At 34.8% G+C, this 19,731-nt stretch overlaps 1 protein-coding gene across 5 annotated transcripts in view; it reads right to left on the bottom strand.

The window, feature by feature from the left end:
• LOC140155078 (uncharacterized) overlaps nt 1–19,731 on the bottom strand; it is a 232,851-nt gene that overhangs the window by 114,463 nt on the left and 98,657 nt on the right. The window contains exon 1 of one of the 5 annotated variants that reach the window (XM_072177769.1): nt 16,202–16,330. The exons of 3 other annotated variants lie outside the window; for them this stretch is intronic. The gene's annotated coding sequence lies outside the window, so the exon portion shown is untranslated. Of the gene's footprint in view, nt 1–5,556; nt 5,794–16,201; nt 16,331–19,731 lie in introns of those variants that run through there. One more of the 5 variants, XM_072177770.1, reaches the window with a different exon arrangement.

Here is a 19,731-nt window from a genome sequence, read left to right on the forward strand (position 1 = left end):
ATATAATATAACAGTTTGGCTATGGGGAAGGGTGATAGAGGGTGTATATCCCGGTGTATATATGGAAGGGTGAAAGACAAGATCGGGGAGTTTTTAAGATGCTAACTCTGTAATTTATACTTTCCCCCTATATATTGGTTCCAATGTTTGCAATGACGATCCAAAATAATCTCATCTGAGATGGCAAAGTTCACAACATTTAACAACCATAGCTCAAATGGAATTGAGTTGTTGTACCCATCTCATTCACAGGTCATTTTTTGAGTGTACAATCACATTGGGGTTAAAGAACTGTGTCCTGACAATTGAGCATATTTGAAACCAACAATTACAAATGAGACTAGATAAATAAGCAACATTGGGCGCAATAATTATTTATCCACAAAATTTGACCCGGAATGCCATGATTAGCCTTAGGACTAGAGTAATGCTGGTGTGTGACCCAGTCAGTGAAAAGGCCAACTCCCTGTCCTATATACCCCTCTGTTATACTTGCATACAGCTGTTGACAACTTAACATTACTGTTTTGGTGTTTCCACACAAGACTTTCGCTAATTATGTTTTTCATACTTCATAGGCCTGTATATCATGTATATTAGGTGCAAATTTTATTTGATACAAATTTTTTCTCAAGTTGTGAACATCTTTCAGGAAGTACACATGCTACTCAAACTGTACATGTATTGCATAAATAATGCTAGCTTTAATGTAAAAAATATTATGTGCCCATGATTTGCAAAAACAAAAAAGTCTTGGTAACATAAAGTTGGATCATATGGAAAAATATAACTGTTTTTAAAAATCACATTAATTTGCAAGTGAACTTTGAAATAACATAGCAAGTATCACAAAGATGACTTTTAATCATTTTGAGATGGCCAGTTTGAATTGGCAGAACAACTCCCTTCCAAGGTTTGTAAGACACTTAGAGATAATTTATTAGAACCAATTGAAACAGGTCCTATTAAGCTACTTGCACGGTTCCGCCATTATGCACTATATTGGGGAGAGCCTCAACTGGCAGCATACATGAAAGGAAGAATTATGTAACCTTACACAGAACGTTATGACTAGTTCAATTCCCATTCATGTATGCTGCCAGTTCGAGGCTCTCCCAAGCACATAGTGCATAATGGCGGAACCGCAAGTAGCTTAATGGTCCACATCTTACCTGCTAGTGCTAGCATTGGCCAAAAATAATCAGTGCTTACTCAGAGGCCATATGTCGCAATTTTGGCTAAGTGACAATTAGATTTGGGCACACAAGAATTTGCAATTAGTTAATTTGAGGAATTGCTAAGCCAAAACTGGACAAATTTGGGGGAAAATGCTTCATTTGGTGCACCCAATTTCTAGACAGAGTAATCACTGGGCCAAAGAAAAATTTGACCACTTTTAAAAGTCTTGTTTTTTGAGTACCTTCAGATAAGATACTATTTATAATTCTCAAATTTATGATTAGACAACTTGGAAATTAACAGTCAAGTACAATTTGCCTCAACTACTTATTGGCAAATCCTAAATTTGACCCACTACTTTCCCTCCCAACTCATTGTGTTTGTTCATAATATGCTTCAAGTTGATGCAGCATGACGTTCTTTTAAAGTGTGACACTCGCGTACATAAATATTCAACACACTCATTTTATGCTTGGTATAATTTCTATTAATACTGAAATGAGTAAATACTAAATAGCCCATATAATTTATTCAATCTGGATCAATTGACCAGAAAAAATCTAAAAAATATTCTACATCAAATTAAAACTGGATAAAACATTGTACTGCCCAAACAGCAAGTAAGTCCTGTAGTAGCCAACATAACATATTTTTCTTTCTCAGAAGATATAATGAAAATTTAATTTAGAAACTGTAAGTAAAATCATAGCAAGCAACATTGCCTGTAACCATATTCCATCCTGTGCTATCCTCAATTATATGATGGCATAGCATGTAAACATTGTATTAACCCTAACTGCTTATACCGACATAGTAATCTGATGATGATAAAATACCTGTTAATCATTCATTATTTGAAATTGACATCCAATGCATTTCAATAAGTATCAACATGCTCAGTTTCTTCAAAATTATTAGAAATACAATAAAGCAATGCATTTCAATGAGTAGCAACATGCTCAGCTCTCTACATATGATTCAGCAGTATAAAATTTAGCTTCAGAAGTTGCTGGTTGTTTTAATTTAATGCTCAATTAACATCATATTGTAGTAGTGATATCGTTTCCACGGTGAAATATCTCACTGTGTATCAATTCGAAAAAATAATTCATATACGGTACTCCATACATTTATTGCATAGTGTTGCCATTTCTCAAACTATTTTCACAGATTTATAGCATTGCAAAGACAAACATATTTTGTGCCTGTGAGGTTTTTTTGGAAATCAATAGAGTTGGAACTAGCTCAACTTGCAAATAATTCGGACACATGCTTCTAACTGGCTGTTTCAAAATTAAATTTGTAATAATAGCAAGTGCGTATTTGTACATCATGCAACCAGGGTTACCAAAATTACAATTTGTAGTTTTCTTGGCAAGTTTTTGACCATTTCCTGTAAACATTAATATACACATAATCAGGCTATTCCATTTGAAATCCATACACCCCCATGAGAGACATGACCTCAATCTCCCACACAGGGAGTGTGAATTTTAATAGGGTTACCTGAATGGATGACTCCATTTGAAATTCACACTCCCTGCGTAGGAGATTATGGCCATGTCTTACATAGGGGGTGTATGGATTTCAACTGGAATACCCTATTGCAAGACTTTCTAGTGATCTACCCCACAATTTGGGCTGCAAATATCTGGCAACAACCCCCTGGAAGAAAGCATTGCATAATAAAGTGATAGTAGAGTTTACAACAGGCAAACTAGTGGAACCTAAAACTGCACACAATGTGTTAATAAATCCAGGTAAATCTATGTTGTCAGAAAACACCTGTCCTGTTGCGATCCATTTTGTCTTGTCTCAATCATCCACATAAACTCGTCCCTTGTCCTGTTTAAGAGTCAGTATTCATTTAGTGTTATCACTGTAAATGTAAAATATGAGCTGGATATATGTCATGCTAAATTTGATAGGATTTGTGAGGGATTCTATGAATCGTGTCCATTAATCAACTATTGCTGATGCTAGGTTTAATTAAGACTGTAACCATCATTCCAAATCAATTATGACTATTATCATCATGCAGGTTATTGTAACTTCTGGTTCATTGCCAAGGTCATTTTCATTTGTCATGGTCATCATCATCTTCTTCTTTATCATCATCATCATCAACATATATTTTTTGTTTTATGTCGGGCATATCTAGGCATTAACAGCTGAAATCTAGGAGATTATAAATGCTGACGAAACCTCGCCCAGGCACAAGTGACCTGGTAAACGAAGGGGGTCGCCGTAGATAGCTGGTCTGGGTATTTTTACAGGACAGGCAAGCGTAGCCGATAATCGCCTGTAAACAAGGTCTTTATCATTTATCACTATCAATATCATCATCATCTTTATATCATCATCTTTATATCATCATCTTTATATCATCATCTTCTCTTCTCACACTTGTGTTTTGTTTTATTTGTTTGAAGTTGATGTTGTTGTTTTATAAATAACCCGAAACAGTTCTTCAAATTTGATATAATTTCCATCAAAGCAATTTTAGTGAGATTTTAAAATACTCAGGATATCACCTCAACTGCAGCTAAAACAACTTTTTAATAACTGCACTATTTAATCCTTAATTAATATTCTTCTGTGAAGAAATGCAACCGCTATAATACCCTAGATAATTAACCATCTTGCCGAGTAAAATATTCAGTATTAAACTTTCATTACACCTGACAATCCTAAGTATTTTACTTAAAGTTCAATCCATCATAAATGAAGCTAGTCTCATCACCTTGTGAGGAATCGTGACTGAATATTGACAAATGGTTAAGTAGGACACATTGGCTTGCATTTATTAGGACACCTACACATGCATTCATCATGTTCATCACACTTGCAACATACATTAATACATTATATAATGGCAACTGATAAATGGAGTCCTTAATTAACACACCATGTAATTCTAAATGTGTTGTGCCAGCAGCTAAAATGCATATTCACCCACCATCTGACTAATCATTCATAATTCATCATTAAATCCATTTATTTTTAGGATCTATGTTCAAGGGATATGAAGCATTTTGTTGCTGTGAACCCACTGTTTTTCTACACTTTCCGGGTTCTTTCCTTTCTTTTGTTTGGCATGTTTATCAAATATTTCATGATTCACATTTACATACACAGTTACACACCCCATAAAGACCTGCAAATGAGGACCTACAACTTTTCCTATCTAACTGAGGACCTTCCTATCAACTTTTCATGAAAATCTAACCGAGGACCTTGCTCATTCAAAGCTAGGCTCCAAACTGCGGACCCATCAGACATTTACCATCCAACTTAGACATGACCATACATTGACAAATGATATAGTTTTATATACATTTTTATGTTGTTTAGGATACATAGGTATAAGGAACCATGGATGTCCTCGGTTGTGCCACTCAGTTGTTCAGCTATTTGTGTGTGTGTAACCCATTTGCCGGTCTTTAAAAATGCAGCCCCCACACCCTGCCCCACACACACCCCACACATGCCTTGGCATTTGAAGGAAAATTTTGACATCAAGGAAAATTTAGACATTTGAAAGAAGGAAATTTAGTTCCAAAAGAATGCATATCAATTGTGGGAAATATTGCCACTTTTATGGGAAATTTGGTTAAACATTTCTAGGCCTGACCTATCATGCTCATGGAAATCTTCACAAATCCGATTTCGTCAAGATATTTTCAGGGAGTCTTTTTAGTGTCAAAAGCATTTTTTACAGTGTTCCGAGTCCATTTCACATATAACAGGAACTGTGGACTGTCCATGGCATGTTAAAAATGTATCAATTTTTGCAGGTTGATATGAAGTGAGGTAATTCAAGTATCCAAGTGCCAATTACAAGTGCAAGCACATACACAACCCCTAACACACCCCCCCACACACCACCTCATGTGTTTGCCATCAAATGAGGACAGTCACAGTGCACACAATTATCCAAGTGCAGGCTGTGCGCCTGGGTTTTCAATTGCTGTATCGAGGACATCTTTTCCCATTTTTTTGCTTCATTTTAGTACAGGGCAACCGTGGACACGCCTAGTACTACCCAATAGGGGGACATGACATCAAATGAAATTTTAAGGTGTTTTTAGTCTATTGCTTAAGTTGGAACTGAGGATTGTCCTCGGTTGTGTATTCACTCGCCTTTGGAGGTGTGTTTTCATACAAAGGTCTGCAATAAATGTCGAATGCATACACACCCCTACACAAATACAAACAAATAAACAACCAACAAACAAACATACCCTACATACATTCAAATACTCCACAATATAAATTATCAAATATATAAACCTAACCATGCTACTAAACATGCTAAATACCGTATTACAGCTTAGTCCAGGCCTAGAGTGCCACTGGCATTTACAAAATTCTCACCTACAGCAAATCTTCATATTGCAGCAATATATTGACAAGGGTCACAGAGCCCCTTCCTCAACTCAAGAAGCATACCATTAACACAACATTGCCTCCAAGGTATAGAAGACCGCTATCCTTTAGTTTGTTGAGTTATTCCCATTCACTTCGTAAAATACTAAGTGAGTACGTTATTTTGACAAGAAGCCAGTGAGAGAAATACACATTCACTTATGTGTACATGCCTGTGGATGACATTAAAAACACTGCATGCATAGCAGTCAGTCAATCAGCCTGTGTACTAGGATTTTAATCACTCGCTATCTAACTGCGCTGTTATACGCTTTACGAGAGACACACACAGTGTTTATTATTCAAACTATGCAGTGCACATGCATGCTGACAAGATACTTGGATACATGATACGATGTGTTTGAGATTCTATGTGCAAAGTGTGTGTGGGGGGTGGTATGCCCTGAACTTTTTTTAAGGCAATATATTTTTCAATTGATGAAATTCAGATAATTCTATCAAATCATTGTTTTACAACGTAACATAAAAAATGAGAAAACAAACTTAAATTATCTGAATTCAAAAATTGATGCACAAGAATGAATCATAATCACTGAAAATTCAGGTTGTTAGCATTCTACTCATGATTCCAGGAAAATACAGCATTAAGTTTTCGGAATTATAAAAGATATTACCTTGTTTTGCCAAATGAAACAGAAAATCATAATCTTTTAGTTAGTATTAAATTGGCAGTAAATGTCAAATTTTCATATTTTTGCAATTTGAGGGAAAATGGCCCCAAAACATGCAATTTTATGGGTTTTTTTACAATTGTAGACACAAAATTCTAACTTGGAACAAGTCTAAGCATTCAAAATCTTGAGCTCATTTTCTAATATTTTATATTTTGTTGATAATAGGTTATGAAATAAATTAGCAAATTTATATGTTTTCCAAAAATTAGGAATCATAATTGAAATTAGTCTTTGCACAAGTCTTTGGGTTTGATTATCACAGCATACAAAAACTCCCAAAATTTGCACATTTTGGGCCCTTATTTCCAAGAATTTACCAAATATTCAAATTTACTTTCATTGGCAGTTAGAACTAACCAAAAGATCATGATTTAGCTATGTTTCATTTTTCAAAACGGTAATACGGGAAAGATAGCTGTGATAATCACCAAAACCCAAATGTCACAAGTCTACAAATCTGAAATGAGCTCTTAAGGGGTGGGGTATGAATGTTTGGACAGTATTTATTGTGGGACATTAGAGCACATCAGACATATCGAATTGCATTCTGAATAAGAAGAATGTCCTTCTGATATCAAATAATTTAGATTTTTTGAAATTTGCAATGTAATACACATTTTATGACAAATGATTAAAAATTGATATTTTTGATATTTAACAATACTCGAAGTAAACTTTATAAATCTGATGATTTATACTTAAAGTGTATGTAGGTGGGATGAAAAGCCGACGATCAATTGAACATTTTGACCTTTTGTATTGAAGATATCAATTTTTTTTCCAAAACACCACAAAAATTAGGTCTTTTTGGGAACAAAATCCATATCTTCAATATGAAAGGTCAAAATTTTCAATTGATCGTCGGCTTTTCCTCCCAGCTACATACACTTTAAGAACATGTCATTAGATTTATAAAATTTACTTCGAGGACTGTTATATATCAAAAATGTGAAAAATATCAAATTTTAATAATTTGTCGTAAAATTTGTATTATATCGTGAATTTCAAAAATGAAAATTATTTGATATCAGAAGGACATTCTTCAGTATTCAGAATGCAATTCGATATGTCTGATGCGCTCTCATGTCCCACAAAAAATACTGTCGAAACGCTCAAAACGCTCATTCCAGATCCCTTAAGAAAAATTTAAAAAACAGTTGATAGGAGTAATGGTGACATATGACAGATCCTATTGATCCGATAAACATGATATAATATGGCTATTAGCGTACTAATCCATACATACATGTAATTGACCACCAATGTTATCTGTGTCAACCTCTCATCAATTAAGTCTTCCAATGTACTTTACAAAAAATGGATAATATTTGCTTTCACTTCCACCACCCCAATACTTATCAATATAATTAGTCAGGCGTAATTAATTATTAGGAGTTAGTTCATTATCAGACAAATTGGTCATTCAGGTGAAATAGATTCAGTAACTAGAAGTAGATGGAACCAGACACTAGGATCCACAACATGCTCATCTATCAAGGCACAGTTCTTTAACCCCAATACCTTTGCACATTCATTGAATGACCTTTGAAAATTTGGGTACAAAAACTCATACTCTGAAACTTGAGGTCAAATTTTGCACTATGATTGTTTAATTTAGGTTATTGAACTATGCCATTGGGATGAGGCCATTGTGGTCCATAGTCAGAATGGTCACAGTATGCTTGTGTTACCATGGATATTTATCAATTAGTGCTAGATGCATGGCTAGTTTTAATCTGTAGGAAGGAGTGAAAGAGGGAAGGGAAACACGCAAGGCTTGGGAAGTAACTGACAATAATTGCACCAATGCTTTAACATGTTTGCTAGTTTTATATTAACTTGTTACCTTTTTTTTTCACTGAAAAATATCTACCACTAATTTTAGTCCAATTTTGTAACTGAGCATAGACATCAGGCCCATACCCAGGAGGGGTTTATGCACTGGCGTGTTCAGGATCTGTTCCTGCGGGGGGCTCAGATGGGTTTTCAGAGTTATGCGGGGGCTTAATGGCTAAAATCACCAAAAAATGGCTGATTTTAAATGATTTTTAACAAAGCACCCTCCAGGACACGCCACTGGTATGTGCAACACACCCCTCATCAATCGGCAAAAGGTCTGCTTTGTTTGTAAAAATTGTAGAGATTGAGCCAAAAATGTCAACATTTTAGATAAATTTTAGATAAAATTTTCTGTGAAATTGTCTAAAATATATGATCCAGATGTGGTAAAGGTCTGATTTTGGCTAGAATGAAGATTTCTCTTGAAAAGGTCTGCATTTTGAAATTCTGTATCTGCACAAAAAATCCTGGCTAGACATAAGTATACACTTCTTGAAAAAATAAATGTGGCTGCCTTATCTCTTATAGTTTGAAATTATTCAAAATATATATCACTGTAAAAAAAGTCCCTCTATTTAAGATACATGTTCTACAGAAATCTGTATTACAAATACTGATTTACTGAAATTTATTCTTGCAATTCAATATTTTATAATTTCCAATCATCTGAGAAGTTAATTTCTAGGAAAATTTTGTCTGCTGTCAACCCCTATGGTAATAATATTACTAATAATAATGACCAGTTAATGCAAGCTGTTTGAATGAATAATGCAAATTGCTAATATTGAAGAGGATGTGTGAATTAATTTGACAATATCATCATGGCTAGATCAAAATAAATAAATAAAACCACAGCCAGACAGTTGGTGCAGGTGTGTGTGTTGGGTGTGGGTTTTTTTTTTTTGGGGGGAGGTTCACCTATAATGAACATTTTTGTGTTTTTTTTTTCACCAAATGGGAACTTCATGACAACTGGGTTGTCCTCACAAGTCAAGTTGTCACAGCATAACCAACCATTCTATGCCAAACATTGGCTTTTTACAATTAATTATTTATTTATAACATTTGACCAAAGCCAAGCAAAGCCCAGTAAAGCTCAGAGGCCATTGAATTTAAGGGATGCCAACCGAATATGATAGGATATGGGAAGAGGCCCGATTTTTGCAGGAGGGAAAACTGGAGCACCCGGAGAAAAACCTATGAGGACGGGCATGGATCGGCAACCAAATTCATATTTGGCAACACAGGGAATTGAACCTTAGCTGCAGAGGTGGGAAGCTTGTGAGAAGACCACTACACTTAAACCCATCCAACATCCGAGAACCTCTAAGGGGTAGGCAAAAATTAAAACTTGAACTGATGTCTTTGTCTCAGGTTGGCCAATTATTGTCCCTGGTTGACACACAGTGCTAACAGGAGTTGGATGTGTGCATACATTGATGCTACTCTATGTTCTACACAGAAGAGGACAATATGAACTCCCATTTGTTTATCACTAAAATGGAGCGCTAATCAAGTAAAAATATTTTAACACTACCCCCCCCCCCCTTATGTGTATGTTTAGAGTTATCTGACACCATGTTCTCTTCCTTTATTTTCCAAGAATTGCTTGTGAAAATGAAGCATTAGCTAAATATTTTCAGTTTACAACATTTCAAGGCCAAATGAAAAATCCATCATCATCATCATCACCCTCATCCTCCCATCCTTTCATTCACATGTCAGATTTATTAAAGTGCATCTACCTCCATAGTGTGTATGACATCAAATGACATTTGCTTCCAAGTAAAATTATCATATTGACTGACTGACACAAATGCACATTTATGTCATCATGTAGGTGGTTGTCGTACATGGAATGGCTGCGTTATGTTGCAGTTTGAACATGTGTGATTATACAGGTATGCAACGCTATTAGATCCATAAGCCCACAAAGTTGAGTTCCCATAAAGTCTGCTTTGTAATGCTGAAATTCCTATATTTCTACCATGAGAGTTAACTTTTTCTTATGCTTTCTGACTGTTTTTTCCTTCAGAGTTTCGCCCATGACCTCACCAAAAGCATGAGCTATCATGCTGCTAGGCCTACAGCAACACCTTAATGATATATCACATGGAGTATATTTCAATTTCACTATGCAAACCCCTGGTGCGAACCTGTAATAGGAAAAAGCATTGCAGCAACGTGTGATGCTGCTATAATAGACTACTGGCTTTAAGACTTAATATCTGTATAGTGATGTAAAGCTTATGAATATCAAAATGGCAGCTATATATGCATCACTGATATACTGAATATGTTCCATGTCAATGCAGCACTTGATGCAAATAGCATATTAGTATGTGAGTGCACAAGTATACTTGAGCTATGTTGGCATGTCTGTTGACCCAAAAAATCTCCCCCTTCTACACACTTAACCTAAAATATTCATTACACTTAAAGGAGCTGTGTGATATTGTCTTCATACGTACGCCCTCAGTCATTTTCAAATTTTGCTTTTTTTAATGTAATACTTGTCCAAATACTAATGACCACTTGAAGTAGAAATAATTCATGTTCACTAATTATTATAGGCCTAATTAATTAATTAATGAAAAGTCATGATCTGGAACTAAGTTCCTGAGACCATTCAAAAGCAGAGTGTAAATTTATGTTCACAATATGTTCAAGTTAAGTTTCATTTTATAGATTTTTGTTTCTAAATTACTCTTCTGAATATTCAATCTATCATGTTACATAATCTTTACTCATCTAATATTTTCACAATATCTGACACAACCCCTTTAAAATATCAGATGCTTAAGTTATAAGTACTGCACAAACAGTAACAATGCCCAAAATATAAGGAATAATGTTCAGAACTACTGTGAAATGCAAGCAACACCCACAGTTCCATGAAAAAATGTTTTACTATTACTAATAATAGAATGTTTTGTGAAAAAAAACTTTAGGGAAATATTCAAATGTATGTGTAAATGTATTACATTATCTCTTATAATCATAGAAATAGATAGAAATTCATAATTCCCCTGATATTCCAACTTGTATGGCTAAAAAATTGTCACACTGCGCATCCTTGTGCAGAAAATATTTTTCACAGTATTATTTTTTCATTCCTTTCATGCCAGTTGGGAGTAGGTTTCATTTCTCCTCCAAGAAGCAGCCAAAAAGAGACAATTTGGGATATAATTCAAATCAAATATATACCAAGAAGCAAAAATACTTATTAATAAAAAAAATATCACTATTCAACACTTATAAATGAGAGGACCATATTCCTGACTGCTCTCACCTGTAGCATTCAAAATTAATATAAAATAAATTAATTCAAAACTACATGTACATTTTGCTTGCGCCTGGTTGCTCTTAACAGAATAAGACCAAGCCCATTCCATCTGTACAGAGACAGACTCAATTCCTCACTCACTGACCAAATGTAATTCTACGATAAATACTAGTCGTTCACGCTTGAAAATACACCTACCAACGTCTGGCGCCAAGCCAAGAGAATTCATTGATGGATTTCATTTTTGTTAAGCTTAACAAGCATGATTGTAATGGCAGCAGTCATCAGGTGGAGTGAGATCCGGAGAAAATTGCTAATTCTATCAACCTTTCACCTGTATATAGTACGCAGTTTGCAAGCAAATACAAATCAAATATACATTAACAGACATGTATACCGCATCTCATTTTGCACAGCCACACGTAATGTAAATGTCATTCTACTACATGTAGTACATAGTAAAAAGGAAGTTTCAGCAGTAAAATCCTTCTCAAAACATTCTTGATATGACTTAATATTATAAACATAAAATGTAACATGTTTAAAATATTAAAGGATACTAAGCTAACATAACATTTAAAATGTTATTCAGGCTAAACCTGATTTGTTTTTAGTCAAAATGTTTTAATACAATTCAAACTTCAGATTATTTTAAGGCCATGAACAATTTCTCAAATGTTTTACATGGAAAAAAACAACTGCATTTTAAAAATGTTTTCATTTGTTATTGTAAAATATTCTTTGTCAAACATAATTAAAAAATATTTTGTAAACACTTAAATACATAATGTTACTTAAATAACATTATGTTTGAATATTTTGCCGCAAATTTCAAAAATGTTTTTGAATGTTATTGAAACATTTTATACCCTTTATAACATGACATTTAAACTTTTTCTGTAAAATGTTTTGTGTTTGCTGTGTAGTTTTGGTATTAGATACATAATTGATAAACAGTAAAAATCTAAAATGTTCAAATGTGTTTTGGAACATGTAACGTGGTATATCAAAAGGAGACATTTGTGGGCAGGATTGTAAATGGAGAAATAGCAAAAAAGCTGCCCGGGGGTGATTTTTTCACAACTTGGGTTTGTTATAAATTTGTGATGTTAATAATGTTTAAAATATTGTATTTTTTAAGACATTTTTCAAGGTAATTCCTACTCTCAACATTGTCAATAATATTTTTAAAGGCTGATATCTCAATTTCCAATTTTATAATACCATAACTTATGAACTCAATATCTTCGGGATGTCCGATTTCATTGGGGAAAATGGTGTTGTGGAGCAAAATATCTCTATATTTAAGATATGTAAAAAATTCAAAATTGATAACCTGCCCAAAAGTCTCTTTTGATATAACACATCACAAGTGATCAATTAAATCTATAGTGAAATTAGAGGGCAATATGTTGTTTTACCTTTTCATTATTTTTCTCCTTATAGGAAGTTGTAACAGACTCAAATACACTGAAGTATATGCTCAAATTTCAATGAATTGTTGAGATGAACTGTTTTCATTTGTTTCATCAATTGAATGTGGAACCACCTGCTTTCATATTTCCCCTTCAGGAAAGATGTCACAGATCATGCTTAACTATATATGGCTTTTATCAATTTTGCTTGTAAACAAAAAATCATCTTTGCACTTAAAACAAGGATTTTTTTAAATCTACTATGGATCCATTTGGTCTGTACACTTTGGTACAACCTGACTAATTCTTCCTATCAGTAATCTTACTATAAATTGAGAAATGTTGTATGTTTGTTTGTGTGTATGTATGATTGTGCATGATAAAGGCTCCATCAGTTTTGATCTAAATATTGCAAAATTCACATCGAAGAGTGAGTAATATAATGGAAAAGTAAATTTGTAAAATATGAATTTAATTGAAATTGGTAAAGTTTATGGTCCTTTGTAGAACCTTAAGCTTGAGGAACCTTTAAGGAACCATTCAAAAAGAATTCAGAAGGGTTCTAAGTAAAACAAAAAATGAGTTCTTTAGCCAAGAAAATCATTTAGTACCTTTCTTACCTTTGTGATGAGTCCTAGGCCTATTTAAATATTAAGATTTTTATAGAATTTTTCAAGGTTCTTTATAGAACTTAAACATTGCTTTGGGTACTGCATACAGGACAAAAAAAAAAGGTTCCACCGGTAGCCATGGGTCTTTTACTGGCCCAGCCAATGAAAGTGTGCCTATATTATATATCTCTTACTTAGGATGATTGTGTCATTACATCATGCGAGATTCATGCATGCACAGTGCTTGTATCATGTAGTAATTTGTAGTACCTGGGAGTGTTAGGGTCCAGGGCCGGGTGGCACTCCCACTTTGGAAGTGACACGTATGTAGGGCCATTAAGACCCCCTTTTTCAGCATCACTGTCATCCAAAGACCCCATATTTTGTTATGATCACATGCTCCGTCACCCAAAGACCTCTTATTTTTCCTTCAATCTGTCACCCAAAGACCATATGTGACCGTCCACGGCGAATGAGCCGTAAATTCTTCCCCGTCAATTTTGTTTTATTTCGTGTTTAAAAATAAACATCATAAACTTAAAAATGGTATATCATTTGACTTCAAACGATATCCAGAAGCGGGGTTATGGTTTGTTAAACTTTGCTCCTTCAACAAAATTATAGCTTTTTACGTTTTTACATGTGTCTCTTTTTTCCACATTGTTGGCAATAAATATCAAACAGTCATAATTGGCGGTCATTTCAAATCATCCCCAAGGCAACGAGGTTTAAGAAAGTTCTCTCATTGTTAATTGTTGGTTATGCATACCTGTACAAAATACAATGCCTGGTAACCCACCACTTGAACAGGATTTAGCAATATAAGCAAACAAAGACCAGAGCTATTAAAAGTTCTATAGCCATCTAAGGTAGAAGCTTATTATCCACTTCAACAATAGGATTATTGATTAGTTTTTGACTATCGAAATGAGACGGATGTCGGGCCAGCTTAAGTTACCGATGAATATGACCTTCGTACACATTTTACACCGTAACTCAGAATACAATTTAGGGAATTTACGGCTCATTTGTGCTGCCGGGTCACATATATCCATTTGAATAGCAACGAGTCACCTATCACTGATTTTTTTCCACTGATCCACTTTTATCACTGATTTTGTTATTTATTTTGAAATAAGAAAGCCATTTAGAAATTCAATTTTCGAGGCTCTCGCCCATTTTAAAATCCAAATGATCCAAATGGTCCGCTTGTCACGCATAATGACCCCATATTTTGTACATTTCGCTTTCACCAAATGCCACAATTTATGCACTCACCCAATGACCCCATATTTTTTAGATTTTGCTCTCACCGAATGCCACTTACTGTGAAAGTGCAGCCCTACACATATATCCATTTCATATTAAAGTACCCCCCCCCCCCAAGTTAGGGTTCATCACTGGAATAATGAGTACTTTCAGTAGAAGCACCTAGATCTCCCATAGTCTGTTTTGTCTCAAGTTGAGAGTAACAACATGTTAGATTTGGATTTCGCAGTAGCAGATTTGAATCATATGCGCTAACCTAATCCCACCGGCATATACAACCACGTAAATGCACTGATTTGAATCGGCCACTGTGAAATCCAACATGGCGTTACTCACAACTTGACACGAGACACACTTCTTCTTCATCAATGTTTTCTGTGAGGGTTTTGATGGCTGATCATTTGCCAAAAGAAAGTACAATCATAGGCATATAATTCAATTTTGATGGCAAAATTAAGGCAAGCCATCAAGTAAAGAAGGTTGGTGGCAGAAGTGAGACTGTTCTTAGATTAGGCCCAATTTACCCTATTTTCAGTACATCAAGCTGACAATCTGTGACAGAGATGTCAGATCTTGTGGTCCAGACATGGCCTCCAGTTGCAAGTTGTAACCTATTTAGAAATTTAAGTCATACTTTCCTTATCAGGTTTGCTGGTTATTAATGCAGTTGAGCCTTCACTGAAGGGTGGCTCATGGAGCAATCAGAAGACTTCCATTTTGTTGACTAAGAAGGTTTCAAGAAAAATTGAGACAGGTACATTTAAAAGTTAAGCAGTGGCCATGCACAAAAGTGAGATGCCAACAAATCAATTGTACATTGTGCTCTTAGCCCTTGGGTCAAGAAATAAGAAATTAATTGGGAATTCTTATTCCATGCCCTTGTTCTACCAATTTATTGGCTGCCCTCATATGTACATATGTATTCTAGTATTAAAATAACCATTGGTATACCAGGCAGATCAACAGGGTTACAGGGTTGCCATGGTAAACATTTACAAAATATTTTTAAAAATGTAAACATAACATTTAAATATAATGCCCCTGCAGCAATGCATAATATAATACTGTCCTACATATCACCGTCAACCAATTCACACCCTTAATATAGCCCTGTTTGTAACCTTTCACAGGCCTTGTGTAGTACTGTACCAGAGAGAAATTGGTCATGTGGCTATGGGCTTGGCCATAGACTTCAACTTCAACTCCCCTTCAACTCTTACACAAGGTTGTCATCACTGCATTATGAATAAATAATTAATATCAATAAATCTAATATACAGTATGAAGTTAATATAATAACTTACTTAATATATCATCAAAGAAATAAATGAAAAAATATTCTAATATGCACATAAATTATAGCTGATGAGAAGTAAAAGAGGATTGATGAGGTAGAGGAATTCCTCACCATTGCACACCACACACACAAACACACTTGTTGTCAAAATAGGGATGACAGGTAATCTAGTTTTCACTCACTTCATTTAAATTCCTTGCTTTGTAGCTAGCTCACCGAATTAAAATCAACAACATCCCATCCATGAGGGAGAATTAAGTTATGTCACTTGATGTCCACTAAATATCCCCACGGTAGGGGTAACCCTTACCCCTCCAGACTTCAAAGGTTAGCGAGGCAGTATTATAGCGGCAGTATAGGCAGGTTGGTTCAATGTAATTTGGCGCTGTTGTATTTCCCTACACTGCTCAGTGTGTGCTAGACCTCCGTGACGTACATCATTCTAGCTTTTTCCTGCTATTCCAAGCCTCTGATGCGAGCTGCTATTCTGAGCTGCTGACGTCAGCCACAGTCTGACTGAGTGAAGGTCTGATGAGGCCAAATTAGCTTGCACTATGCAAATTTTAAACAGTTTATATTTTCACAGCACTCAAAGGCTATTTCCAGTGTGCCATTCAAACTCAAATTAACACAAAATTAATTACACTTTATGTTTCCTTTAAATCAATTATCTCAATTATAAATTTCTGCATTGAATTTATATTTTAAAATGATTTCCCAATTTTGTTAAATTCAGTATTTTACAATGTGGTAACCTGACATGTCTTGAGGCCTTAGGCAGGTTCTGCGTACGCAGGCTACATGTGAATCCAATGTATGCAACCAAATTGAAATTCTGACAGCAAACCATGGGTTGCCAGTTAATTATTCATTATATAATATCCTAACAAACACTGGATAAAATTTAAACTTACATGTTGTTTAAGTAAAAAATAAAATGATATCCAATAATAAATATAAATAAATATCTATATTTGTCTCATTTGCTGTGACACTTTGAAAAAGCAATCAATGTGACATTTGATAATTTGGACAAAATATCAAAAAACAAATATGAAGATTCAAATTTTAGCATTTTGGACAAGATCATGCGAATGCCAGCGTGAATCGAATAATGTGGAAGCAATCATTTACATTAACAAAATCACACTTTTCAATGTTAGATTATAAGTGCATTTATTTCAACTGCATTGAGATTTTATTGTAAATTTTCATTTTCATCAATGGGAGCAATGTGCTGGATGGCACTTGAATATGAAAGTGATGTAGCTGTGTCTACCAGAGTATGACATAGGAGTCTATCGGTGGTGATTTTTGTCAAAAAAAGGGGGTCATTCAGTGGCGGCTCAAAGAAAATGGGGAGTCATCATGTGTGAACCGCTCAAAATTGGGGTGTCATTGACCGTGAAAATAACTTTTGGGCAAAATGTGCAAAATTAAAAAATGTAAACATTGTTCAGAATTGCAGATTTGGTGTAAATTTCTTTTTAAAAAAAGAGGGTCATTGGAAAAGTTTTTTAAAAAGTGGGTCTATTGACAGACACATGACATGTGCCAATATATGCAAGCGAAGTCATAACATAATTTAAAGCTACACACAGGAAAATTATCCTACCTGTGAATCTAACCCATGACCTCATGCTTGCAAGACCTGCACCTTAACCACTTGGCCATGGGTGCTTTCTATGATTTATAGGCAGACTGAAATTCAATCAATCTCATTATTGCAAGTTGCCCATAATTAGCACAGTCCTAATCAAGCAATCTTCACTGTAAATGAAATAATAAGCTACTGTGCTCCAGGTAGCTCCCCTCTTCTCCTTTGTTATAAAGCATTCAAAAATCCAAAACGGGCAATTTTTAGGGTTTAGGGTCCACTTTCCTTTCACAAAAGGTTTACTTTTTTTGAAAGTCCTGCACCACTCCCATATAAATCCTGCACACAGACTCATTTCTTGGTGATGCAAATGATTCTGATATATGTATCTGTGGATCAACTCAACATATTTCTACACAATGTACATTTTAAGGCATCCTAAGAGAAGGGGTAGCCATATCATGTAATATGGTACACAAGTACTGTGTATATTAAAAACAAAAACAGCCTCCATATACATATGAGTCTGTTGTCACCAGAGACCATAGACTCCATGTTTTCAATTTGATAAAATAAATCCTCTTTTGTTACAAATTGTCACAAAAGATGATGCATTTAGTTAAAAACCCAAACGACTCTCTGTTTCTAATGAATGTATTGTAGATGGATTTGAAAGTGTCACCACAAGACCCCACTTTTTCATATATGTGACACGCTTCTGGTCCACGGAGGCCAAAGGAGGCATTTTGAAAACTGACTTTGAGTTACTTTAATCATTACCTTTCTACAAACATTAGGCTATCACATAATGAAAATGCCAAAAGGTATAGCATACTTAGTTCTAAAGTCATGAAGATTTATGGTGCCCAGTGTATTGTATAGTTTTTTCACTGCATATTTTAAACTTAATATCTCACTTTCAACTTTTGCCGCTTTGGCCTCCATGTACCAGAGATCGTGTCATCCGCGATATCACTAAAAGACCCATTTGTAGTGTCTGATGTTAGCATAAGAACCCTAAAAGCACTCACATCATCTCATGCCACTTTATTTATGAGTGCCCCAGGAAAATCAGCCAAAAAGCAAAATATTTTGAACTACTTATAAGCCAACTTATGCAAGAAAATGCCCTAAAATTAAATACTCAAACAGAATAGGCTAATTATTATTAAACTATGCAGGTGTTTTCCTGTCCTTTTTGAGAATAGTCAGAGGGCAAGAGGTATAAATTTACATAATTTACCAGACACTTCAATGTAAAATCATACTGGTACTAGATGGCAAATGCAATAGTCTGTGACAAGCAACGATAAGTTGCTCTAGATGCACATCTTATTAAGAGTTCAGTTGATAAATGCAATACATCCAAGGGCTGCCTTGTAATTATCTCATGTAAGAGATGCCTTTATAGAGTTAGTTGTTTGTTTGTCCTCCACCGCCTGGGCCCTCAGATGAAGGCCTGACCAATATTTTTTTTTTCAATGTTTTTTTTTTTTTAATAAATATAAGTAAAATTCAATTTTTTTCAGATTTGGAGCATCTCTGGACCTAGCTAGAGCTAAATACTAAGATCTTTCATGGTTGAAAATTAAAAAAGCCCCCCAAAAACATTTTGTGTCTTCAATGCAAAAGTTATAACTTGTGTTCATGTCATATTCTATTATTTTAGTGACTTCCAAAATACATTGATTTGAAATCATCAAAAGACTTTAACTTAACTGCATATTAATGAAACAAAATGTTGGGTTTTTTTAAGTCACCATGAATGATTGTAGCATTTAGCTCTAGCTAGGTCCAGGAATGCGCCATATCAAAAAAGAAAAGAAAAGAAAAATCCCGCCTCACCTGCATATCCTCTTTTCAAAGCTGTGGAGGACAAACAAACAATTTTTTTGGGGGGGTCCTTATGGAGGGTAACTACTTCCCATTTCAGAAAATGCAGCACTAATTTTTTATGGATTAAAAATGTTATCCAGTTTTGCTAAATGAAACATAGCTAAATCTTAATTCTTTTAGCAATAAAAGTTTTGCAATTTCAGGGGAAATGGGGCAAAGACATGTAATTTGCATGCTTCTGACACTTCTCAGTCACATAAATGCAAAGACTTGGCAAAG

The sequence above is a fragment of the Amphiura filiformis genome, chromosome 6, assembly GCF_039555335.1.
Source record: "Amphiura filiformis chromosome 6, Afil_fr2py, whole genome shotgun sequence".
NCBI classification, from domain to species: domain Eukaryota; kingdom Metazoa; phylum Echinodermata; class Ophiuroidea; order Amphilepidida; family Amphiuridae; genus Amphiura; species Amphiura filiformis.